At 45.4% G+C, this 6,293-nt stretch overlaps 1 long non-coding RNA gene across 1 annotated transcript; it reads left to right on the forward strand.

Moving 5' to 3' along the window:
• The first annotated feature begins 813 nt into the window (after positions 1-813).
• LOC309843706 lies at positions 814-1,473 on the forward strand. Its single transcript, XR_014300299.1, has 2 exons — positions 814-862; positions 984-1,473. It is a non-coding gene; the product is annotated as an uncharacterized lncRNA (long non-coding RNA).
• Positions 1,474-6,293: the final 4,820 nt, after the last annotated feature.

The following is a 6,293-nucleotide window of genomic DNA, read 5'->3' on the forward strand; positions in this document are numbered from 1 at the left end:
TTTCTTCCCAAGAGGACACTTGGTGGGGAAATTCTGTCGGTGCTCTAGTGGAGTGGCCCATTCCCGGGGCAGGCTCACTGGTGGAGAAAGCCCACCATGAAGACCTCATGAGAGCGGGGAAGTCTGGGCTGATTCTCAGGCTTCCCACCAGGTCATGTAAGGGCCTGCCCCTCCCAGAGGAACTTGCTTGTGGACCCCGGGTGTAGGGGTGGGGCAGGCCAGGTGGAGATGTCCAATCGGTGGGGCATGTGTATATCCACTAGGGTGAATTGAGATCCGATTGGCCACCTGTGTAGGGGCGGGGCTCAACCAACCGCATAAAGTTGCTGTGTGGGGCTAGCAGGGGAGTAGGAGAGCTGTGGCGGGAGCAGAAGGAAGAATTGGTGGGAGTCAGAGGAGTGGAGGAGCTGTAACAGCTCTTGTAAGAGCTATAGCGGCCGCCAGCGGTCCCGCCACCGAGTCTCCAGCCTCTGGCGGTCCCGCCTCCGGTGGCCCTGAGCCGCTGGCAGCCTCCAGCCGCCTGAGATCCCGCCTCCGGTGGTCCCGCCTCCAGCGGCCCGGAGTGGCCTGTAGCCTCCAGCGCCTGCAGCCTCCAGCCGCCCCGCCTTCAGCAGCCCCGAGCTGCAGCCTCAGGCAGTTGCGCTAATGGCAGTCCCGAGACACCAGCGGTCCAGCGGTCCAACGGTCAGCTGTCCTGAGACCCCCAGCGGTCCAGCGGTCAGCGGTCCTGACGTTTGCAGCCCCTAGACGCCAGCGGCCCTGAGACCCCAGCGGTCCAGCGGTCCAGCGGTCCAGCGGTCCAGCGGTCCAGTGGTCCCGACGCCTGCAGCCCCTAGACGCCAGCGGTCCCGAGACACCAGCGGTCCAGAGGTCAGCGGTCCCGAGACACCAGTGGTCCAGCGGTCCAGAGGCCAGCGGTCCCGACGCCTGCAGCCCCTGGATGCCAGCGGTCCGGAGACGCCAGTGGCCCAGAGATGCCAAAGGCCCCTAGCCGCCAGCAGCCTCGCCGCAAAATGCCTCGCCACCCTGAGCCACGAGCGGCCTTGTCCGCAGCGGTGGCTTCCTCTGGGTGGCAGCCTTGTCAGAGTGGCATCGTGGGGAGCAGAGTCTGTGTCATCCGGGTTGTCCTCCTTGTCATCGTCGCTGTCATCGTCGCCTCTTCGACATCAGGAGCGGCCTCGTCCGGGAAGCGGTCTTGTCCAGAATGGCCTCTTCTTGGGAGCGGCCTTGTCTGGGGAGCAACCTCATGGAGCAGCGGCCTTATCTTGGGAGTGGCCTCTTCTTGGGAGCGGCTCCGATCATGGAGCGGCCTCATCTGCGGAGCAGCCTCATCTAGAGCAGCCTCGTCCGGAGCGGCCTTTTTGAGAGTGACCTTGTCGGGGTCATTGTCATCGCCTTTTCGTAAGAGATAGCCCTGACCGGTCAGTTTGATTCTTGATGCTTGGCGCGAAATAAAGTTTTGCTTGACCTTTGCTTTGTATCAGTCTCGTTCCTTTGATCACGGACCCTAACAGTCACAAGGCCAGGTTTTTCAACCTGTGGTTCACAGAGCATCTGTATCAGCAGCCCTCATGGCAATGCGAGCAATGTTGTTTGGTCTTTATCCCTGATGCACTGAATCAGAAAACCCTGGAGGAGACCCTGCGAGTCTGCATTTTTTAAATAACTAAGCCTCTCTTCTGCTTCTCAGGGCCCTAAGGCCTGCACACCTCTGACCCAAGTCTTGGCAGAGTAGAGCTTCTCCGACACGGCGCAAGGGGCATGGTTGGGAAGCACTGCCAAGGAATAGGAAGGGGAAGCAAGAACCAGAAACGTGGAGGGTGAGCCTGGGTACTGCCGCTGTGCTTTACTGGGATCTGGTCCCGCCCAAAGGGGCATCCACTAGATGTCCCGGCACTGGTGCTCAACAGCGACCCCTTCTGGTATGGAAAGGAATGACAGCACTATTGGTCTCCCTGGAGGTTTTCTTTGGCGAGCTCTAACAATGGAAGTAAGGCTTTTGGAATAGATGGCATGCCCAGGATGGAGAAAATGTGCATCATTTGTGTGGGACTTGGTTTGGTCTTGTGAATTCGACAGTAAAAGGCTTGGTTTCCAGGTAATGAGCTAATGAGATCAGCCCTGCACCCATTTGGAACAATAACAGAAGCCAGTGTCAGTGTTTATATCTGAAGCAGGTAAAGCGGCTCATGCCAGGTACATCTAAATGATCTCTGTGCTTGGTAGGATGTCTTCCATTGCATGCAATGGCAAGTATCTGCTGACCTAGCATCCAAGCTCCCTTCAGGTATAAACCCATCATGTGGTCTGAAGAGTCAAATTCTACCTACAGCGGAAATCTGTGGAACTCAGATCTAAATATGCTCCTGTTCCTAGTGGTAAGACCAACGTGCTTGGGGTGGGGTGAATTCCTGTAGGAAGACTGCTTAGGTGGACTTTCTGCTTTCCTCCCACTGATAGAACAATATTGCTCTAGGAGGAGGTTGCTGTCTTCCCGCTGTACTAGAACCGAGTAATTTTGGAATTGGGGACCTCCCACTGCCACTACTTTGAGCTATCTTTATTTTTTGCTCTGTGCTCACTAAAAGGGCAAATTGAATATAATATCCAGCTCTGCAGTATTTTTAGCATCCCTGGGTCAATATCCAGTGTTCACTGGCTGATAAATCTCTTTTCCAGCTCTTTTCTTAACCATGAGAGAGATGATAATTAGAAGTTACATAACTCTTTTGCAAAGTGGATTTTCACATTAGACCGCATTTTCTTTCGGGGAACTAAGCTTACCATTGGGGAGAAAGCAACAGCTCATTATGTTTCTTCAGTATCAAATCTCTGAACATCAACTGAAATCTTGGGAAATGTCACAAGCTGATTTTAAAGTGCGATAGAGGTCAGATTAAAAAAAAAGAAAAGAAAAGAAAAGAAAAGAAAGCCTCTGAGAACACTGCCCAGAATACCTTTAAAAAAAAATTGTCGCCTCTCTCCAGAGGTTTAATAAAAGGATCAGGATGAATCATACTGATAAGGAGGTGGATGGTGAAACTTGGAGAGAATGGAAAAACAAGGTCATGTGTTAATTGTATATCAGAAGCAGGAAATTACAGAACACTAGAAATAGCCAAAAGTTAGGCAGAATCAGTACATGAATTTTGACTTACTAGGCTTGATAATGTCTTCATTCCCTTGCCCCAAGACCCAGCTTCTTTCCAGGGAAGATAGTCTTCAACTGACCTCAGGGTTCTCACAGAGCCAAGAGAAAAAGTTTTCTGAGAAGACAATCAAATTGCTTTCAGTATGGAGCCCTGGGGGCTGCCTGGCCACCTGGTCACCATGTCACTCTCAAATTCTGGCCATGTCATAAAGAACCATGGAGGGGAAATTAAAATGGATCTTTTTATCATGATGTTTTGGTAATATAGTATCCTTGATGGACTTTAAGGGCTATCTCCAAATTATCTTAGGTTTAGTCAGCTCATACCAACTCTACCCAGAAATTGATGAGAGTGAATGTAACTCAAGGAGCATCAGCAAACTGCTAGTGGGAAGAGAGTGTTTCTCAGAATATAAGGTGGGATTTTGTTCAAATGCAATTCAAGTGATTCAGCAGGTCCTGGGGAAGCCTGAGATCTGTATCCCTAACAGGTTCCCATGTAACGCTGAGGTTAGGGGATGACAAAATAGCCAGGAGCCAGTTACTAGAGTTTGGCTAGTGTCAGTGGGCTCCCCCTGCTGTGTGAGATAGGGACCAAGGCTTTGTAGTCTTAGGGCTTGTTTCTTCTTTGTGCATGTTAGTCAGCACCTCTGGGTGCCCACTGTAGGCTAGAGGAAGCAGAATGTGACTTTTTACAATTGTTTCCAGTTGTAATGCAAGCTCTAATTTACTACCTTGTCCTCAGTTGTCCTTCAAAGACTGTCCCTCTCCCTCTGAATTTCCCAAGATTTTTTCCCTCCTGGGGCAACTTTGTTGAGGGAAATGCCTTTGCCAGCAGGAGGAATGGAGGACGTGTCAAGAGAACCAGTTCAGGGTGGGAGTTGGTGATACTGTGATGAATTGTTTCAGGGTGACCCCTCAAAAATCTGTATTTTCTAACTGGTTCCTTTCTGCTAACACCTCAACACCTAGTGAGTCTTCAGAGTGAGTTTTCCTGCAAGATAGAAAACATGTCTTTTGACACATTTGAGATCATTGCAGATCATGCAATTTAAAAAAATTAATCCAGAGAGATTCTATACAGACTTTATCTAGTCTGAAATTTCTTTTTCCCTGTGTTCCCTGTGGGTATATTGAAATGTGATTACTTTTTTTGTGTTGATCTTGTATCCTGTGATGTTGCTGAACTCCATTATTGGTTTTACTTTTTTTTTTTTTTTGAAGATTCTTTGGGATTTTCTACATAGATAATCATATCATCTGCAAATAGAAGGAGGCTTATTACTCCCTTTCCAATCTGAATGACTTTTATTTCATTTTCTTGCCTTATTGCAGAGGCTAGAACTTCCAGTAGTATGTTAGGTAAGAGTGGTAAGAACAGACTTCCTTGCTTCATTTTTGATCTTAGGAGAGCATTCAATATTTCACCATTAAGTATAATATTAGCTGTGGGGTTTGCAGATGCTCTTCATCAAGATAAGGTAGTTCCTTTCTATTCCTAACTGACTGAGAGCAGTTATCATGAGCTTTGTTGAATGCTTTTTCTGTTTCAGTTGATGGGATCATATCATTTCTCTTCTTTAACTTGCCGATATGGCAGATTGCATGGATTGATTTTCAAATCTTGAACGGACCTTGAATAGCTGAATGAATCCTACTTGGTCATGATGAGTAATTCTTTTTACACATTATTGGATTTGATTTGCTAATGTTTTGTTGAGGATTTTTCCATCTAAATTCAAGAGAGATGTTTGTTATTATTGTTGTCTTTGTCTGGTTTTGGTATTTGAGTAGTACTGAACTCATAAAATGACTTGGGAAATATTTTACCCTTTTGCGTTTTTTGGAAGAGGTTATAATTAATGGAAGTTAATTATTCTTTACGTGTTTGGTAGAATTCTTTAGTGAAACCAATGAGGCCTGAAGATGTCCTTTTGTAGAACTTTTAAATTGTGATTTTGACTTACTTAATAGTTATAGGGCAATTCAGATTATATATTCATCTTGGTTGAGTTTTGGTAACTTACTGTTTTTGACAAATCAATCCATTCTTTCTCAATTACTGAATTCGTACCATGAAGTTTCTTGTCATGTTCCATTATTGTCTTTTTACTGTCTGGAGCTTACATGTAATAAATTACTTGTTTCATTCCTGATAGTTGTGGTTTTATATTTTTCTCTCTTTTCTTTAAGATTTTATTTATTTATTTGAGAGAGACAGAGAGCAAGTACATGCTCATGCCTGGGGGAGAGGAGAAGTCGGGGGAGAGGGAAAGTGAGAGAATCCCAAGCAGACTCTGCACTGAGCATAGAGCCCAAGAAGGGGCTCCATCTCATGACCCTGAGATCATGACCTGAGCTGAAACCAAGAGACAGATGCATAACTGACTGAGCCACCCAGGTGCCCCCTTGTTTCTCTCTTTTTATTTTTCTCAGTCTTCTTAGAAGTTTTAAATTTTATTGGTTTTTTTTAGAACCAACTTTGTGTTTTATTGATTTTCTCTATTGTTTTTGCTATTTTAAATTCTTACAATATGTACTTTTGTCTTTATTATCTCCATTCTTCTATTTTTGTTTTCATTAAAGAAGTATGTTGCTCAATTTCCAATGGCTATAGACCCCCCCATTGCCCTTCTGTTATTGATTTCTAGTTTGAATCTATTATATCAGAGACCACATTCTATGATTTCAATTCTTGTTAAGAATTGTTTATGGTCTAGAATATGATCTATCTTGGTGAATGTTCTATGGACACTTGAATAAAAAATGTGTTTTGTACTTGTTGACTTAAGTCAATTAGATTCTGTTGGTTGATTATATTGCTCAGATTTCCTATATCCTTGCTGATTTTCTGCCTAGTAGTCCATCCTATCAGTTGCTGAGAGAGGGTATTGAAGTCCCCAACTATATCTCCTTAGAGCACCAGTTTTTGCTTTATCTATTTTTAGGGTCTTTTGTTTGGCATGCACATTGGGATCATTATGTTTTCCCAGTAGATTGGTCTTTTATCACTATGAACTCTGTTTTTGTCCTGGTAATTTTCTGTTTCCTGAAGTTTACTTTCTATTGTATTAATGATCACTTTTTGATTAATGTTTCCATGATATATCTTTTTCACCCTTTCAGTTTCAACCTGCCTAAA

The sequence above is a fragment of the Mustela nivalis genome (assembly GCF_964662115.1).
Source record: "Mustela nivalis genome assembly, chromosome: 11".
In the NCBI taxonomy this organism is placed as follows: Eukaryota; Metazoa; Chordata; class Mammalia; order Carnivora; family Mustelidae; genus Mustela; species Mustela nivalis.